The sequence below is a fragment of the Octopus bimaculoides genome, chromosome 10 (genome assembly GCF_046866305.1).
Source record: "Octopus bimaculoides isolate indiv1 chromosome 10, ASM4686630v1, whole genome shotgun sequence".
Taxonomy (NCBI): Eukaryota; Metazoa; Mollusca; class Cephalopoda; order Octopoda; family Octopodidae; genus Octopus; species Octopus bimaculoides.
In genome coordinates, this window is record NC_142937.1 from 95,374,631 (window position 1) to 95,395,210 (window position 20,580).

The window sequence follows — 20,580 nt, forward strand, 5'->3', positions numbered from 1 at the left end:
AGCTTGTCATTCTTTGTTTTAACAAAACAATTTTTGTTTTTTCATTGTATAATTTTAGCCATGTTTTCTGGGTTCGGCGGCCATCTTGTTTCCGCGCCCTCTACAATCTTTCCTGGTTTCGTGCTATGCACTCGGGGGGGGGGGGAGACATTGTAGTGGCGCGTGTGGCCGCCATCTTGGGAAGTGCCGTTGCGCATGTGCAAGGGACTAGCCGTCAGTGGAAGTGTCATTGCGCATGTGCAAGGGACTAGCCGTCAATGGAAGTGCCATTGCGCATGTGCAAGGGACTAGCCGTCACTGGAAGTACCCGAGCACGCATGCGCAATGCAACAGGTGGAGAGAAAGCAATAGCGTTCTCTCTCTTATCCATCCCGCAGCTGTGGCGACAGGACGTTCTTTCAGGCTGTCCCAACTCGACCCCGACATGTGGTCGAAGCTTCCTTTGGTATTCTGGCGGCATGCCTGTTCACCCAGGAACGAAATGGCTCTACACCAACTTAGAATAAACTATTGATCTGTTGTTACCCGTTATCCCTCGTGTTGTTGTATTTCTGGATTTAATGATTAATATAAGAACTGGGGAGAGACGGCTGAGCCGTCATATCTCATCCAAATTCTTATAAATCACTTCCCTGAAATTTAGGCCTTGTGCTATGTTAGAATCAATTGTTTGGGCAAAATCCAGTGTCTCCTGCTTGTTGAGAATGTTGAAGGTCCAAGACATTTGTTTTCCATGCTGGCATGGGTTGGACGTTTCGACTGGGGTCTGGGAAGCCAGGAGGCTGCACCAGGCCACAATCTGATCTGGCAGCGTTTCTATAGCTGGATGCCCTTCCTAACGCCAACCACTCCGAGAGTATAGTGGGTGCTTTTTACGTGCCACCGGCACAAGGGGCCAGAGGAGCTGGCATCGACCACGATTGGATGATGCTTTTTACGTGCCACCGGCACAAAAGCCAGTCAAAGTGGCACTGGCATTGCTTTTTAGTTGCTTCCTTTGAATTTAATTCTACGAATATTTATTTTAAATCAATTCTGAATAACCTCAAACAGGTTAAACCGATCGTGGTGTTGAGCAAAGTGTTTAAGGATCTGCGAGAACGTGTTTAAAAAGAAAAAGAAAATGGTAGGTAATTGCTCGTTTATTTATGTACAAAGAGGTGTGTGTTTGTTCATTTGCTCTTTTATGTCAGTAAGCTTAAAGGGAAAGGCTAAGTTAGCTGAGTGCTATTTTTGTTGATGAATGAATGATTTGAGAAATGTAAACAATTCTACTGTTCTCTATCTCTCATCCGACCGCCTTGCCGCATTACCCCCACCTCTTTCGACGAGGCTTGTAATTGGAATTACGTAACTGACGACGTAAAAGAAAATGATAATGTTTAACAAAATAATCCCACTACTACCATTAATGCTTTAAAATAGGTTACATGTGCAAATGTGTGTATATATATGTATATGTATATATATATGTATATGTAAATATATATATATGTATATATATATATATATATATATGTATATATATATATATATATGTATATATATATATACATGAGCTGAGTAAACACCGCATACAGTCCAAAATTCTGATTTAGGTCAAGATTAATTAACTCATGATATGTTTTTGTTTTTGGTTTTTTGTTTGATTATTATAATATATATATATATATATATCTACATCTATCTATCAATATATATATCTACATCTACTATCTATCTATCTATCTATCTATCTATATATATATATATATATCATATATTTGCTATCTGGTAGCTATCGGAGTGTAGAGAGTGTGAAGTGTTGTTTCCTGGGATTGTTTTCGTCGTTTGTTCGTCATTTTTTTTACTCTTATCTCGTTCTTATTCCCTGCAAAGTTTCTAATCGTTCATGAATGAATTTCAATCGCATCAAAACTTTTCTCTATTTTGCACTTAGAAGAATAACTACTTTGTAAAGTGCCGACGTACGCCTGTATATTTGGTCTGTTACTGTGGCACGACGCACAATATGCTCTCAGTACAGAAATACAAATGATAGGACACGTTTGTATATTTATAACTTTACCTATATATAAATTATAAATGCTTGCGTGTTAATGGTGGTGGGGGTAGGCTGTGGTTTAGTGATTGTGCTGAGTGTTGAGATGGCAGCAGTTCTCTACTGGAAGAAACCTAAATCACCTGCAAGCACACCGTGTTTGCAACATACCATTAGAGCTGTGTACATATGCTACCACTGTGTTTAGGTTGGCGGCGGTACGGGGGGAGGTAGTGACAAATGGTGGGGGAGCTGATATCTAGGTTAGGTCACTCGTCTATTTATAGCACCAGAGACAAGTCTCTCTCTCTCCTTCTACCACTTTTCTATCTTTTTTTTCTCTTCTCTTCTCTTTCCTTCTGTCTATTTGCTTGTTTATGTGTTCCACTCCTTTTCTGACTTATTTTCTCTTATTCTTTTCTCCTGTTTCTTTTCTCTCTCTCCCCTATCTCCCCCCCCCCCCATATTTACGCACAAACACACACACACCTTTCGTTCGCACCCACTCCTCTTCTCATACGTAAGTTATCTTGTTTTAAAAGTTTTCCTTATCCAATCAGTGGATATGTCTTTCTTAGTTACAGGCAAATGAGTGACATGGTAAGTTGTGACATTCATGCTTTGCTTTTCCCAAGGACAGTATATGTGGATCCAAGCAACGATGATAAATAACCACAGCGCATCTTTTAATTTAAAACTAAGATCACTTATTATATGTATAAACAAACATGGTGTTGCACCTCAGGGTTTTTTTTTTTAACAGACATTAAATCAAACCTCAGAATTAGAGGAGGGCAGGTACGAAAGTGGAAGATGTGATCGGATCTTGTGCAAGGACATTAATGTTTCTTAAAGTGCATCACCCCTACTGTCCTTCTATAAACATAATGGAGCATCGACTCACTTTTACAGGTTCTCGTCCTTTCGTATTTATAAACAATCATTGAATATTAAAAAGATAAAAGGTCGACTATTTTACTCTCTTGGTCAGTTTTCATCGTGTTGTCTTAAACATTTTTTAATTCAGGGATGAACGGGTTTATGTTGTGGAATTTGCGCCAACTTTGTGAAAGATGTTTGAGACTTTACTGCATAAATATTTTCTTGATTATTGACTAAAGAGCATTAAGGATTTCTGTGTTCCCGACTTCTATAATTAACAATGCAATTAATGTCATTTCGCTTAAAATATCAACATCTAAGCAATAAGAAACTATTCATTTATTTATTAGTCACAACAATCCAGTTTTGTTTAATCAAATACATAAATATTTATCCAATATTGCTTAATGTCCCTAACACCTCGTTTTATTTCCGTTCCAACATAAAGTCGTTCGTGCCTAAACTCTTTTAAATACTGTATATATTATGTCTGCCCCCCCCCCCCCCCCCCGAAAGCCTTGTTTCTTCTGATGGCAATCACTTCAATACTTCCAACTTTTCTTTCGTATTCAATTTAGTGTAGTTTTATTGTTAACTTGATTACGTTTATCGAACACCTGAAAGTCGAAGAGAATTCCAGTGAGTTTTGAACGTGTTTTGACCGTTGACTGAACACTATTCAATTTTTTTTTCTCCGTGTTTTTCTCCTTGTCTCCGTATTCTTTCTGTTGAAGAGCGTAGCTCGAAACGTCAAAGACTTTCCGTATTCCCGAGCGTCATACTAATATATACTTTTGTTATTTACACCACCTGTCCTCGTCTGTTATTATTTGTATATTCTCCCATATATATATATATATATATATATATATATATATATATATATATATATATATATATATATATATATATATAATCAAGGACCTATAATCCTAGTCCTGCGGTTTATGCCAGTGTTCAGTGAAAACTAAATATATCAGTTTTGCATATATATAGGTATTTCTATATATATATAGAAAATGTGTGTATGTATATATATGTGTGTTTGTGTATGTATATGTGTATTTATGTACTAAAGAAAAAACAAGAATACAAGGAAACTGCTGACTGCGTCGCAAAAACTGAAATAAAGAATTCGTTTTATGCCTCGCGGCATATAAATCTCTCTCTCGTTCTCTCTTTCTCTCTCTCTCTCTCTCTCTCTCTCTCTCTCTCTATCTATCTATCTATCTATCTATCTATCTATCTATCTATCTATCTATCTATCTATCTATCTATCTATCTATATATATATATATATATATATATATATATATATATATATATATATATATATATAGGCTCGCACATGGCATCGAATTAGCAGCTGTTTTCCCATGTTCGCTCACATAAACGTGTGTGTGTATATATATCAGTGGTGTGTATGTGAACATACATTCCAACTTAAAGGTCTGTTGGGATTACTTTTCGGAGCGAAAAAAATTGCTTGCTATTGATCTGTCGCTCCCTAATAATTTAATGCATTTAACCTTTTATTGTGTGATGAAGACAGTTGAATGACGGTTATTGTTTGATGTTAGACGTAAACAGAAATTAGCAATAAATGTGTATGGACATATTTATGTGATATTGTCAAGCTTATGTTTTTTTTATGAGCGACATATCTACATTGTGTTCATTAAAGACTACATAAAATAGGTACAGGCATGGCTGTGTGGTTGGGATTCGCTTCGTAACCCCGTTTTCGCCCATTGAACTGCTCCTTGAACAAATGTCTTCTGCTACAACCCCAGGCCGACCAATGTGTCCTGAGTGAATTTGGTAGACGGAAGCAATAGAAACCCGCCTCAGGTTTTTTTTTTTGTGTGTTTGTCCTCCCATCACTTGATAACCGGTTCAGCAAAAAGAGACCAATAGAACAACCACCAGGTTTAAAAATAAGTGCTGTGCTTGATCTGCTCGACTAAGCCTTTGATGAAAGGACCCCAGTATGGTTGCAGTCGAATGAATTGAAACGGGAAATAGAAGATTACAATTAGAAGAGGCCAGCAACAGCTTTTTTCATGTGATCCGCTGAGTTAGGAACCAGTCAGCATTAAGACATCACCTGCATCTTTCTAGAAGCTGTTAGAATGACCCCTTACAAAGCTTATGCTTTGAGCGCCAAACTTTGGCTTGTGATGACCTGCACAGTTGTCACAACGTTATCATAATGGATATAAACTGAAGGAATTGAAATGCTGGTGGTTGAGTTGAGATCAGGCTACATAGAATGAAGGCACAACACTCATGGACAGTTAGCAGAGTATTATTTCATTGCACAAATATTTTCCAGGTTGGTCTTGAATTAAAAACCCAACAAAGTTTGCTCATCAGAAGGATAATTCTGTAGCTTGTACAAATTGTTGATTAAGATGGCCGTGTAATTACACTGCCAAGACAGGAGAAAATAAACACATTAGGTTCATGTCAGTGAACTGTAGTTGCTTTCTTGATTGAGTAAAGTCATGAGAACAACTGAAAAAGCAGCAAAATGAGAATATGGTTGGCTGAGCTGCAGGTGGTCACAGACTGAACTTTGGTGCTCAAAATGTGCCTTTTTATAAGCTTTGTAAAAGAATGTTCTAGTGGTTACCAGAAAGATGCATAATGTGATTGTCTTGGTGCTGATTGGTTCATAACTCAACTAATTACATGATAAATCTATTGCTAAGCGATGATTTTAACTTGGCAATTTGTCAATTTGGTTTCAAATCTTGCTATATGTTTATATTCCAATATCTTATTGGAGATCACTTGATTCCCCATTTGTGTCGGATCTTGTTAACTCTACTGATCTTCTGTCATCTACTGTCGACATTTAGTATTCTAAAACATACTGTCACAATTTTGACTGTTACCAGTGTTTTTCAGTATAAAATTTGGTTAGTTTTTCCTGTTACATTTTATGTAATTAAACATCTAAGGTGAGGTGACCCCACAAGTCATTGAACTTCTATGAAAAATTCCTAACACTTTTCTTTTATTGATTTCAGTCTTCAGACAGTGGCCATGCTGAGGACACTATCTTCAATCATTTAGTTGATTACGCTAATCCCAAGATTTTGTCTGATGCTCTTTTTATCAACTTTGAATGTGATTTGTAAAGGGTGTTTTGTCCAATGCTGAACCATTTCGACTATCCTCCTTTTGATACACACACACATTTGATGGACTTTTGCCCACCAAATTTTAACAAAGCTTTGGTTGAGCCATGGCTGTGGTAGAAGACACTTGCCCAGGGTGTGTGAGGACATATTCGGTAATTTAATAAAATAATTCTAATCTAGCAAAAACCAAACCTATTTTAATAAAAAAGTGTGTATGTTATTAAGCGTTTTTTTATAAGATCATTCTAACTCAAGCTTCGATGACTGCTTCAGTTTTGGACTGAAATCATTGACATGCCTGCATTGAATGGTCTTGGCTCATTTTGGACAGCACCTTAGATAATAGATGTTGATTAGTTTCCTTTCCAACAACACTCCAAATATAGTGATCCATATGATTTAAAATCTAGCATGTTTGGATGTCACTAATTTGGTGTTACACGAGCGTAAAGATTGTCTGACACCTAATTTTGAGCTGCATGGTCTTTGTAAGAAGGTGCTGTGGGCTTCCTCGGTGTACTTTGCCCATCCATGCAGAGCTTAGCAACTATCTCCAGCATCTAAGTGTACTCAGCAGCATTAATTCTGTGGAAAGGTGGTGTAAGGTGGCTTGATATGACCTTCATTCTCTTCACTACTAAATCCACCACGGTTGCTGGAAACTCAGTGTGTGCCACTTTGGGGATATCAGAAAAATCTGATTTTTTCCCCTTTAAAAAAATTTTTTTTTTTTTTGCAAATGTCTATATATTTTATGTAATTCCTTTTGATGAGTTGCCATTTTTATCATTGTCTTCAATAACCAAGTCATTAAATCAGACGAAGGAGTCATTTCAGCCATAACTGTGTTATTTAGTAACATTACATTATTTTATCTCTTCCCCAAACACAAGTAGTATTTTAGCTCAATCCATTTGCAGAGCATTTTCACTCCATCCTTAGCTTTTAGTTATTATTGAGAAAAAACCTGCTCAACCCTGCTTGAGCAGATGATCAATGGAAAAGACTTATCTCTTGTGCAATCTGCAATTTCAGAATACCAAATGTGCTTCTTTCTAATTTAATTTGCAAACATTGCCATATATTATTCAGTATTTGCTTGTGTAGCAGATGGTGATTTAATCAGTGTATATTGGGCTTAATTTGTTGTCACCCAGTCTTTAATAATAATAGTACTGAACAACTTACCATTTGTGAGAAGCAAATCCTCTCTGATCTTGTTGTAAGTGTCTGGAGTCTGGGAGAATGATCTGGTTTTTGTCTATTATTAGCAGAAATATTCAGTTTCTAACAGAATGAAATAAAGTTGGTTTTATTAAAGAATATATGCAAGCATGGCTGTGTAGTTCAGGAGTTGGTTACCTACTACATTGTTTCCGGTTCAGTCCCAATGCACGACACCTTGAGCAAATGGATTTGGTTGACAGAACCTGAAAGAAGCCAGTCCTCCTGTTTTGTGTCTATGTAGAGAGAGAGAGGTGTCAGGAATAAGTACCAACATCATACAAGCAGCATCGTTCATTCCCAATCTTCTGTGAAAACATGTCTAGTCATGGGGAAATATCCTGCATGAAAATATTTGGAGGGATGGTTACAGGAAGGGGTATGTGGCCATAGAAAAACACTGCCTCAATAAATTTCATCTGATTCATAAAAGCACAGAAAATTGGGTACTAAAATGACACAGTGACTGAATATGACTGACAATTAAACTTTGAACAGGACACTTGCAATTAGCCAGTGATAACACCCAGTCATTGCATCAGTCCCCATTGGTGTCTCTTCTTTAGTAGACTTCTTCCTCATTCATGCATGTCTGATTGCAGCATTTGTATCGACGAGCGAGATATTTGTGTTAAAAACAAACAAAACAAAAAAAAGCTACCTATTTATTACGTATTCTTTGATCCTGGGCCTGTAAGAAAAGAATCTAAATTAGTTACTGGTCTGTGGGTAAGTTATGAAAATATAGAATTTAACTTGGCTGATGGTATTCTTTGAATATGTTTTTCTCTCGAAATATAAGGAAACAAAATTCGATATGGTATAAGGCTTCTCTACTTGAGGTTTGGTATAGAGTCTATACTCAATATATCGTATGTCAATCTACAGCCGCTGGTTTCAAGAACATTGTTTCTTGCACATTTAACTCTTTCATACTTTGTTTTCTTCTTCTTCTTCTTCTTCTTTTTCTCTGCTTTCTTTTTGTGTTTCCTATTCATGTCCTTCCTCTTGTTCTCTCTCACTATCCTGTCTTTTTTCCCTTTTTTTTTCTGTTAGTTCTTCTAGTCTTGTAGTATTGGATATTGTTCAAAAACCAAAAAAACGAAAACAAAAAACAAAAAGGAATCAACTTTTTCTTCATCATTCATTCCCTACTTGTTTCATAGCAATGATCTCTGTTGTCTTTGATGTCCTGAGGGGTTTTTGGCTTAGTAGAAGAGTGTAACTGTTCAATGATCCTTTTATTACAAATGTTGCAGGTTTCGGTGCTGGGTTTATTCTTTTCTGTTGTCAACAGCTTTTAGAAACGGGTCTCTCTCTCATCTGACAGATAAGTTGTAAGGAAAAAAACTCTGCTTTCTGCATAATAAGCATCCATTTTCTATGCATTCTTTGTTTTGACAAGTTTTGTAGAATCCCACTCTCTCTCATAGGTTTATAAAATCTATATATAAAAAAACTTCATTAGTTAATGAATGTCTTTAATTCCAGATATATAAGTTTAACAACACTTTTAATACCATCCTAGTTCTGTCAAAACTTCCTGTTTCAAACTGATCTAAATCAAAACCTTCCTTTAAAATTTCATGTTTTTTACCAAACACCAACTCAAAAAATGACACAATCATTAAATTCTTCGTTATTTTCAAAGTTAAATTGAAATAGAAACACTGTATTTCAACAGGGTTAATGATTCATATTCTTTTCTTTTTCTTCTTCAGATTCCAGGAGCCATGAAATTGCCATGGAGGAAAATAAGCATTGTTCACAAAAAACAAATATAGGTAATTCAGGAATTTCATTGTTTTAGAATTAACCTTCTGTGTTTTTGCTTACACAATATATTTTCCTCTGATGGCTTTAAATTTAATTTTACATCTCACAAAGTATTTGGAAAATAGATATTTAAAACTCATCAGTTTCTTTCCCATAACTGGCAAACATACTTAATGTTTTGGCACTTCTATTTTAAAAGTTAGGGGTGTTAGAGTTTCTTTAAAAGAAACAACAGTTTGTAGATGTCAAAATACCACTTATAATAATTTTCTTGAAACTATATCCATGTTTTCGAATTATTCCAATTCCAGTTTGCATGATAAGGTGAATGTTATATTTTTTCATTTTGCTTTTTACATGAAATTTTCCTTGCTATCAGGGTTTGACAAAATGTGGTAAATTTATAGAACTGGTAGAGTAGAATGCTGTGTGATTAAGAAGTGCAGTTTACATCCACATGGCTTTAAGTTCAGTCCCACTGAGTAATGCTGGGTAAGTGTTTTCTATTTTAGCCCTGAGCTAACCAAAATCTTGTAAGTGGATTTGGTGGGCAGAAACTGAAAGAAGCCAGTCCTGCATATGATACGCATGTATAAAATTTGTAATAATGAAGTCAAGACAAATGATATTTTCAAAGCATTTAACACTACATTTCAGCATTTGCACAACACACAATAGGAACTACATCCCCTTGAAATGAACCTATTAAATGCTTTTAAAATATAACAAATAGTATGGTTTGATGCCAGTGCAAACTAGGCTGTCCTGACTCCACTTACACAGATACTTTTACAAGGATTTGGAGTGGCTTGTTGTATTTGGTTCAAGCTAAAAATTCTGTTACTGTGCATTGCTCCTAAGCAAAACACAAAATATATATTTGTGTGTGTGTGTGTGTGTGTCCTTGCCGTGGCAGCCTAGCAGGATGCTTGGCAGGGAGTGTTACCATCATGCAAGCATTTCTAATCTTCTGTAGAAACAGGCCCAGCCAAGAGGAAATGTTAACTTATGGTGAGGGTTGATGTCAAGAAGGGCACCTCACTGTAGAAAATCTGCCTTAACAAATTCAATTTGACCGATGCAAGTATGGAAAAGCAGATGAGATAATTTATGAACAGTTTATAACCCTAACCCACCCTAAAATATAATATAGGGTAGTCATATATCTCTTCCATAGCAGGAAACCTGCCTCTCTCTATCATACTCTCAACGTCTAGTATAAAGTCACCTCTTTCTTTACTACAACTTCACTTAATTGAGGTTGTGAGGGTCCCCTTTTTACTTGATGACCTCATGCTGAGATCCTGAATAATGCACTCAGTAAAGTGGTTGGCATTAGAAAGAGCAGCCAACTGTAGAAACCATGCCAAAGCTGACAATGGGAATAAGTGCAGACCTCCAACTCGGTGGATCCTCTTTAAATGTCCAACCCATACCAGTAAGGAAGGTGAACATTAAATGATATTCATGTATTTGTATCTCTCTGGAAATATCAAGGTTTTGCTGACTCAGATTATAACTCGAAATATAAATTATTAAAAATAAGAAGTAAATCGTTTCTAATTCAGTTCAAAGATGTTAATTAAGGAATCCAAAGAGTTTAGTCACAATTTCCAGTGCCTTTCAATTTGAGTGTGAAATCACAATGCTATCAATTCCACTGCCTGGGATGTCAGCTTCTGAACTGTGATACAAAATTTTACTTTCATTATTATTACAGAGTGAAGTGTTATTGTGTGTGTGTGTGTGTGTGTGTGTGTGTATGACAAGCACTCAAAAAGTATCCAATTTTATTTTTCCCCATAAAAACTAATGCTGTGTGAGCAAAATCCTTTGGGTGCAAGGTGACATCACCATTGCCTAGAGTACAAAAGTGTAGTGCACACTCGTTTGGGTTTTGTTGCCACCAAACACATTGAACAGAGATATTGCATCAAGTTTTTCCAAAAGATTGGTGATATTCAAGCTCCAACCATCCAGAAGATTCAGCAGATCTTTGGCGATGATGCCATGTGCAAAACTTGGATCAAGGTAGAACTGCTTCAAACATGGCTGCGCCTCAGAGGAGAGCTAGGCACATTCAGGCAGGCCATCCACAAGCTGAAATGAGGAACCGATTGAGAAGTTTTGGTGAATAGTCATGGAAGACTGCTCTGTAACAATCCAGGAAATTGCTTACAAAGTGAGAATAAGCACAGGGTTAGGGTTAGGGTTAGGGCATTCGATTTTAAGAGAGGATTTGTGCACACGGAGAGTGTTGGCAAAATTCATCTCCATGGTGCTGGCAGAACAGCAGAAGCAACTTTGCATGGAAATTGTCCAGGACCGAGACTTCATGAAGACCATCATCACTGGTGATAAGACATGAGTTTATGGCCTCTGCTCGATGCGTTCGGTTATCTTGTGTGGAAAACGAAAATTCGATGGGCACGCACTACATGACTGTACCCTAGGCATAACAGCCAGGGATTGACACAGCCTACAAGCATGAAAAATAAAGTCAGATGCTCTTTGAACACATCATATATATATATATATATATATATATATATATATATATATATATATATATAAATTATAATTGAGGGTATTTAAAAGATACCACCATGCTAGAGACAGTAGTCAAAACTTGACTCTAAAACCACATCAAATATTCATACAGCACCAGGAGAAAAGACAAATAGACAAATAAACTAGCAAAAAATTATTGGATAATTTATAAAATTTATAAATTTATATGTGTGTGTGTGTGTGTGTGTGTGCGTGTGCGTGTAAGAGAGCCACTTGTCCATATATTTGCTTTGCAGCTGTGGTTTCAAATGAAAAGATTCAGATTCTGTGAGTATGTTTTGAAGAAAAGTTGTTTGAAAAATGATACATTTGTATTATATCTGAATTGATAGTTACTGCAACATGGTTCAGAATTTGAAATTTGGCTTTAATGGGGTGAATATGTTAGGAATCCAATCCAGTAATTTTGTTACCCATGCAGTTTGTATTTAGTGTGTGTTTGAATGATGTAACTTAAAATATGATGGAACGTTTCACCATTTGTAACTTAAAGTGGAGTAGTTTTCCTTAAAAAGTTAAAACTCTTCTTAGAATTTTGGGAATGAAAATTTTTGCAATGGTATTTTAGATCTTGTTTCTGTGGTTGATTAACTTCAGGTCAACTCTGATTAAAGTGCTTTGGCCACAAGTATTCCATCTTTAATTTTTTCAGACATGTGTATCTTGAGCTACATTTTCTAATGTGTCCAGGATGTGATTTATGTGAGAATTGGTTGATATTTCTAACAGATTTTGTGATTATTTCTGATAGCAGAAACTATTTTAAAACTAGATTGTAAAGTAATGCCTTCTTGCTAGCTGGACCACATACTCTGGTTAGCTTTGAACATGTAGTCTTAAGGACTTTTGCTTTTTTTTTCTTTTTCTTTTCTACTGATTGCTATCATCTTCATCCTCTTTGTTTCTGTTGGTCATAGTTTTTTTTTTTTTTAAATATGTCTATGAAAATATCTCTCTGCAATATTAACAAAGAACTGACGTAGAATGCAGAAACGGTAGAAATTCCCATTATTGTCCAAGAATAATCAGTAACTAATGTTTATGATGATGATGATGCTGTAGCCTGTGTTGTGCAGACTGTAGCACTTGTACACTATAGTCGTATCCTAGCAACAAATGTTGCAGATATGAAGTTCCCATAAAACTATTTGCCTGTTTAGTAGAACGATTGCAATAGATGTCATTTGCTGTCTTTATGAGGAAATATATTTTCATGAAATGTTAACAAAATGTCACATCCAACTAAATTCTTATATCTTTGGTTATAATTTGTGTCTGTGTTTGACTTTGACTGGTATATTTCCTGTATTTGTGTGTATATATTTCTTTGTGAACATTCTTGTACATCATAAATGGATGCATGTATGATGTGATATATATATATATTTGTGTGTGTGTGTTTGAGCAGACTTGAGATTTACTCATTGCTTAATTTGCCTCCAGGTGGTGTTAGCAATGGTCTGCTTGACATTGCAGTGTGACTTACTATCAGTAGTAAATTGTTTCATATTTGTCTGCTGTCTTTTCAACTAATCTCTTTTCGCTCTCTTCCCAGTTCTCATTCACAGCAATCTTAAAAGTATCATTTGATGTCAAACAAACATTTCTTTTGGTTGGTTGCTCACATTAGTTCAGATTGTCAAATCAGATACGGAGACAAGGTGTACTTTAACCACTCAATATTTACATTGTTCTTGCTATGCACTTACCTGCTTTATGCTTTGTTTTTACTATTTTTATTTGCAAATGAGATTTCAGAGGTAGAGAGAAAGAGAGAGTTGTGTGAAAGTAAAATTGATTAATGCACACTTAACGTGTGTTCAAACTTTGTTCTTGGGCAAGAAAGTTTACTTTGCTTAAAACTAAATCTAAGAACTTCAATATTACTACTCCCATAACAAGATTGAATAGTTAGCTGTAAGAAGCGCATCCTGCTATAAAACATGTACCCAAAGAATTTACATATTTACACTTGGAAGTGTGTAACAATAACTCATAAAAGAAGAAAACTAACAGACATTATTAGCCAAGAGACATTATTAGCACTGAACAAATAAACTTTAAGAGAAGAATTTACAGTGGTTGATGCATCGTGTGAAGGAACAGAGCATCTAGTGAATAGCAAATTAGTGACTGATGTAAAAGTTTGTGGCCTTAGAAATGAAAAGGCAGGTGTGTGTGTGTGTGTGTGTACATATTCAGTGACTATGTTTATATGATTCATTGTAGTTAGTGTATGTGTGTTGATGGTGAAGCAATTTTGATTTGGGCTCCAATCAACAAATTCAATTATTATGTAGAAGGCTCTATATGAACAGAAACATTGATCTCCAAGAAATTTGGTTGTCTTCTGTTTTTTAAGCACGTTAGCTTGGTACTGTTGATGCAGCCATAAAAGCTAAGAGTGTAACTTTGTAGAGTTGGAAGAAAGGCAAGCACAGAATGATATAATGTTGGTTGAAGAAGAACTAGATGTCAGGTAAATTTAGCAAAGGGGAAAAAGCACGAGGTTTGACCCTGTTCTGTGAGAATGAAATGAAGTGTTCCAAGTTGCAAAGAAATATACCCAACAGAATGAAGATGTTATTGGGGAGAAGTATGGAATGACAGTAGCACACTTGCCCCTCCTCTACTGATGTCTCAAAAGAGACAAGGAAATATTACTACAAGATGTTGAATAATGTTCCATTGTCTTCTATGAATCTCTTGCTCTTATTACTCTGGTTCTCTTCTCTCACCTTCCTGTTTTAGCTTTGTTCCCACCTCATATTGTTGTAAGGAAAAAAGAACAAACAAATAGAAGCATCAAAGAGAAGAAGAGGCTCCCCTTTAATGTTGCCTGTTAGAAATGACTCCCAGCTCTTGCTGGGGACAATGCAATCTCTGTAGTGCTTATGTTATGATAAAATGCATCCAGTACCCCCTGCAAAGTGGTTGACCTCTGCCTATGCTAAAAGGCAACCTACAAATGAGGTGTGCTCCCCAACCTGTTTAGGAGGCCAGTAACTTCAAATATGATTTGACTTGCACCATTAGTACCCACCGTCAGACTCCTGCCAGCGCAAAAAAGCAGGAGGAAAATAATGATGATGATGATGACAGCAGTCTCTCTCTCTCTTTCTCTCTCTTTCTCTCTCTCTCACTTGATCTAAAACAGTTCTGAAGCATTTTAATATTTTGTTTGAGTTTAGCAATTAACACATCCACTCATTATTTTATTCTTTCTTTTAAGAACTTTAAAAATAAAGGCCAAAAGAAATAGTTAATAGCATGTATATGCATATGTTAAAAAGTTTGCAAATGTAAATTAACTGTCAAAATAACTCTCCCCCTCTCTCTCTCTCAGAAAGGTTCTGTTGTCTATCAAACCTTATAACTTCAATTTGCAAACTAATAATGCGTTTTCTTATGATGACCAAATTCAAATTAGAAATGACATATTTTGCTGCAAGATCCTAGTTGAGTGCCTCCTCAAACGTTCAAATATTTGTCACTTTTGAGTGTCTTGTCATTCACAAGTCACTGCACTCCATGTCAACACAACTCTCTTTCCAAATACTAACAGTTCCAGAAAGAAAGTTACATGAGTGTTTATGGACATAACACAAACACATGCATGTAGACACATGTGCACATGGACAAATGTAGACATCCTTTAAAAGGAAAGCAATTTATTCTGTAACTTAGTATATTTGTTTGTATGTCAGAAATTTAGATTATTGATTGTGTGATGATGGTCAAAATTGCGGTTTATTATTGAAGAAGACAAATCTCGCTTTTGTTTGTGAATTAGTATTCACCCTTGATTTTTGTTTGTTTTTGGAGAAGAAAAATCTTTAAAAATATTAATGAATATAAACTAAACATAATTGTTTATTTTATTCATGAAATATGTTTAGAAAAAAAGGCAAAGTGTTTTAAAATTTTGTTTGTTTAGTTTGGTCTTAAAAGAAAAAGATTTGGAAAAAAATCCACAAACTAAAAGAGCTGTATATAGAACTCAACTAGAAAAGTATTGTTTGGTTGATTTAAAGTTGTTTTCATTTCTGTTTTAATTGGAAAACAGAAAACAAACAAGAAAGGGTGTTTTTAAATTTTATTTTATTAATTTTTGTTCAGTTTATTTTTGTATTCCCTTTTCCTGAGTGATAAAATCAAGGCTTTGGCACCAACAGTAATGTAACTTTGTACATTTTGACTTCCATGTGGTTTGTTGCGTCAATTAATTAACTATATATAGCCATTCTCCTAACGGTTCTTTTGAGGTCTCTTATATTTTCTTTTCAAGAAAGATTCTATTTCAAGTATGTGTATGTTTGTGTATGGGGCTGGGGTGGGGGGCATATGTCTATTTGTTATGTTGTCTCTTTATTTATTTAAACTGTTTAACTTCTAAAACCAAAATTGAAAGAAGAAAATCTTTCTTTCTCTGCTGGTCGTTGGGATGTTAAAATCTCTTCCACCACAGTCCTTCAGAATACTATTTATATATTTAAGCAAATGTAGAAGAACTGTTATGTCAACAATTTTTATAGCTGAATTGAGTGTTTTTAGTTTAGGGGTTTAGGGGTTGTAAGGAGAGAAGAGTGTCCTCTTTTATGTGCTCTTTATTGGCTTCTGCGTTTTCCCTTTCCATCATAAATCACTTACAATGAAGAACGAGATTTAGGAAAGAATCTCATTTTGGAAGATAATGTAGTCGTCACCAGCATCATCTAAGACTAGGACTACATATTAAATAATGTCAGTGATGGTGGTTTACATTTGTGATGCCAGGGTGCAGCAGAGTGCAAGGTATTGCACTCAACAGAAATGGAAACTTCAGCTTATTTGTTGTTGCTCATAGTTTTCGTTAAACTTTTTAATATATTACGTTATTGGTATTGTTGTTGCCATCATCATCATCATCATCATCATCTTCTATGCCTGGCGTAAGTTGGATGGTTTGATAGGATCCAATTAACTTGAGGACTGTGTTATGTTCCAACATCTTTGGAATGGTTTCTATGGCTGGATGCCCTTCCTAATACCAACCGTTCTACAGCATGGACTGAGTGCTTTTGTCATGGCACCAATCCCAGTGAGGCCACCATGGGAATAGCAAGACTCTTTGACTGAGTGGGAGTGTTACAGAGATGGTGGGGGAGGACAACTTTATGTTAGGTGTTGAGGGGTTAAAGTATGAAAGAAGGGCTGGGAACAGGTGTTTTGCTGTAGAGAAACTACATGCTTACTTTCCTTGATTTTCTGGGAATAATCAGAGTGGAACTGGAAAGGGAGATAAAGATGCTTACCTGTTTCAGTCACTGAACTGAGGCAATGGGGAATGCCTTGAAAGTTTTTTTTTTTTGGTAGTTGATCTCTTCAATCCTGGTGCTTATTGTAATGGTATCTGTCTCTTTGTGCTTCTAAGATTCTAAACATAAACAAAAACAACTTTTTTTTGTTCAGGTGCTATCAATGTAAAAACAAACTGAGGCACACACACACACACACACACACACACACAACAGGCTTCTACTGAAGATGTTATGCAGCAGGATCAAACCCATGACCACATGGTTGCCTATCAAACTTCTCATCTACACAGCCACACCTTTGCCTATATTTGTGTGTGTTCGCACACGCATGCACGTGCACACACACACACACTCATGTTTTTCTGTATGTTAGTATGTTTGTGCATATAGACAAATGTGTTTTGTTTGTATGTGTTAGTATATGTACACTTTATAATATGTATGCAAATACTTGAATGTTTATTTGTGTTTCTGAGTCTACATACATACACACAGTAACAGCATATAATAGGTGTAGTGCAGACTTACACACACACACACACATGTGTGCTATTTGTTGTTTCTATCTGACAAATATTTAGCATCGGAGAAGGCCTTGGCATAGCTCTTTGTGGTTTCTACAGTATTGTTTGTTTTATGGGTGAAGGTCTGCCAGTCCAACAACAAACCTTTCTTTTTTCTCTGTGATCTAAGAAAACAGTTGGGAATTATATACTGGCAACATGTCGTACCACTTTCAAGCTAGATGAACTTGTCTGATGAGTGTTTAATGCCTTGGCTGTGAACACAAGACAATGCAAGTGACTAGATATTAACAGCTGATCTCTGGATTGGTTGTTGTTGGACATTAACTCTGCCATTTATTCATTCCCTATTTGAACAGAAATAATGGGTGGTAGTGATGATGATGATGATGATAATAACAATAATCCTCTCTATCATAGGTTCAATGCCTGAAATTTTTGGGTGGACGGGTCAAGTCAATTATATCAACCTCAATATGTGACTGGTACTTATTTCTTCCAAGTTGCTTTGGCAGTATTTGAACTCAGAATGTAAAGTCAGACGAAATACCACTAAGCATTTTGTCCGGCATGCTAACAATTTTGCCAGCTCATCACCTTAAAAATAATAATAATAATAATAATAATATTCTAAAGGCACAAGGCCTGAAATTAGTGGTGAGGGGACTAGTTGATTACATTGACCAAATAAAGGCAGACAGCAATGAAAGCTACAAATACATGCAGAGTTCACAGAAAAAAGCACAAAATGAGAGAAAAGTGAACAGTAAAAAAGCCATAAAGAAAAGAAAAAAAAAGGTGCTGAGGCAGGTGAGGAGTAGTTTTGGGAAACATGGAATTGTTGACGAACGCAATGTCTTGACAGCTAACAACTGATGTTGGTTGGCTTTTCCATGTCTTGGCAATTCTTTGTATAGAAAAACATGCTGTTTTTGGAATTTATGAGCAAATTCTAATATGTGTGTTTACAAAAGACGTCTTTTTTCCTTTTCTTTGTAAGACTTGTTTGGTAGAAAGAAAGTTGATTCCTTTTTCATTGAAGAACATTTTGTTTCCCTTGTTTGTTCTTTTATTGGTGATATAAGAACATTGTTAGCAGGACTTAATGCACAGATGACTGATAATTGTGTGTTGTGGCTTTATGTTCATCAGCATTATTCTTGCTTTTTACCTGTTGCCATGCTGGGGAACCACCTTCAACGATTCCATTTGTTCATATGGACCCCAGTACTTATTCCAGTCTGGTACTTGTTATTGATTGAATAAAGTCAATAAATCAATCAATAGGGTTCAGTCATATCAAATTCCGGTGCTGGTTATTGATTTTATTTAGGTCGAACCACTAATTTATAGGTCATTAAAGGACACCATGTAAAGCCAACACGAGTTGACTGCGGGTAAATGTCTCCACGCAGGCAACACGCTTTCACATGTTTCCCATTTCCCAAATTCTGCTCACAGAGCAGTGGTCAACAAGGGGCCTGCAAGTCGGCTGCAGTACCATACAGAGAGACTGAACTGAGAACCACAGGCTTGTGGAACTACCATCTTTTTAATTTGTTCTGAATTTTGTTTATTTAATTTTTAGTAAAAGCTCTTCCACTTCTGTTTAAAATTCTTTCAACAAACTTGCATTCAACTGTATTTTAAAAAATGAAACTTAGATTATTCTGTAGATTTCAATGATTATTTTTTTGTGTTCATAAGTTTCAAACTTTAATTTTTGTATTACTTCATTGATGTTGTCATTCAAGGTTGTTTTTTTTTCTTTTTTTTTTTTACATTTGTTTTGTTTTACATAGCTGATGCAATTATATTGGTTCATTGTTCCTATTCGGTTAGTTTTAGTAATTTTCTTCTTTCTATACATTGAGGAAATTATCTACACTTTCCTCCTTTTAAATTGTTTTTTTTTTATATATACCTCCATATATTTTTATTCTTATCATTTATATCTTGAGCGCATGCCCCCCCCCCCCCCACATCACGTACACCATATACAGACATTGCTGAATATATTTGTATAGATGCATGTGTGTGTGTGTGTGTGTGTTTAAGCAATAAAAATGCGCTTTATATAGGCAGTAAGCACCCCCCCCCTCCTGCAGAAATCTTTGTTTATATCTCTGCAGTTTTACGACTAATTTGCTTAGTTTTTTCATAATTGTAATCTATTTGTATGTTTGGAGATAAGACTTAAGTAATTAAGCTATCTTGTGGAATATATTTTCAGTGATAAACAAGAATCATTCATAATCCCAAATGGCATTTATAGAGGATAATTGAACATGGAAAGCAAATTGCAGGCATGTGTGCACACATATCCCCTCCACCCTTTCTTACTGATTTTTATTCTGCTTTAGTCAACCATTAATAAAAAAAATGAAGCTTTGTTGGTTTATTTCTTTGTCGGGATGAAGTTGTGTAGCAATGCTGTTTTTCTATGACCGAATATTTGGTGTTGAAATTTCATCATGGTTATGTTGCTCTCTTATTCCTCTATGGTTGATATAGTTTTACCAGTGAAATACTCACAATCAGTTGATTGCTTACACATGGTTCTCTTAAAGAAAGGACTTTTTTATATATATAAGAAATATTATTTTTATTGTATATTAAAACAGATACATTATCAAGCTTCTGATTGAATTTTTGTTATCATCTCCATCCCTGAACATGTTTATCATTTTAGTCATGGCCTTTTGCCCAAAATTTCATTTGTTAATATTACTTAACCCATTAAGTCCCACTGTCCTATAAATAGGAAGACACCAAATGAGAACATTAAATAAACTATATCACATTGTCTCAGTGTCCTATAAATAGGACACTGAATATTTCCATTTCTACTTGAAGTAAAGGAGTTTTAATAAAAAATTTTTTCCATTTTAACTTATTTTCAATCATCTGTGAAAATTTAAAAGTAATATTCAGAAATTTAAGTACTCTGGGACTTTAATGGGTTAAGGTAACAAAAGTTATTTATTTTTGAAAGGATCCATGTATGTAGATTATATTTTTTATACATGATAAACATTGATAGCTGCGTAACCGTTAGCAACAGTAGCCAACACACAGTTACACACTGCTTCTTCCCCAGACCCCCTGCATTT

At 35.5% G+C, this 20,580-nt stretch overlaps 1 protein-coding gene across 12 annotated transcripts in view; it reads left to right on the plus strand.

The window, feature by feature from the left end:
• Positions 1-20,580, plus strand: part of LOC106877934 (histone deacetylase 4) — a 203,746-nt gene that overhangs the window by 23,679 nt on the left and 159,487 nt on the right. For 3 of the 12 annotated variants that reach the window (XM_089359068.1, XM_089359062.1, XM_089359064.1), the window contains exons 1-2: positions 2,576-2,641; positions 9,018-9,080. The gene's annotated coding sequence lies outside the window, so the exon portion shown is untranslated. Of the gene's footprint in view, positions 1-2,407; positions 2,642-9,017; positions 9,081-20,580 lie in introns of those variants that run through there. The other 9 variants (XM_089359057.1, XM_089359070.1, XM_089359060.1 and 6 more) reach the window with 8 other exon arrangements.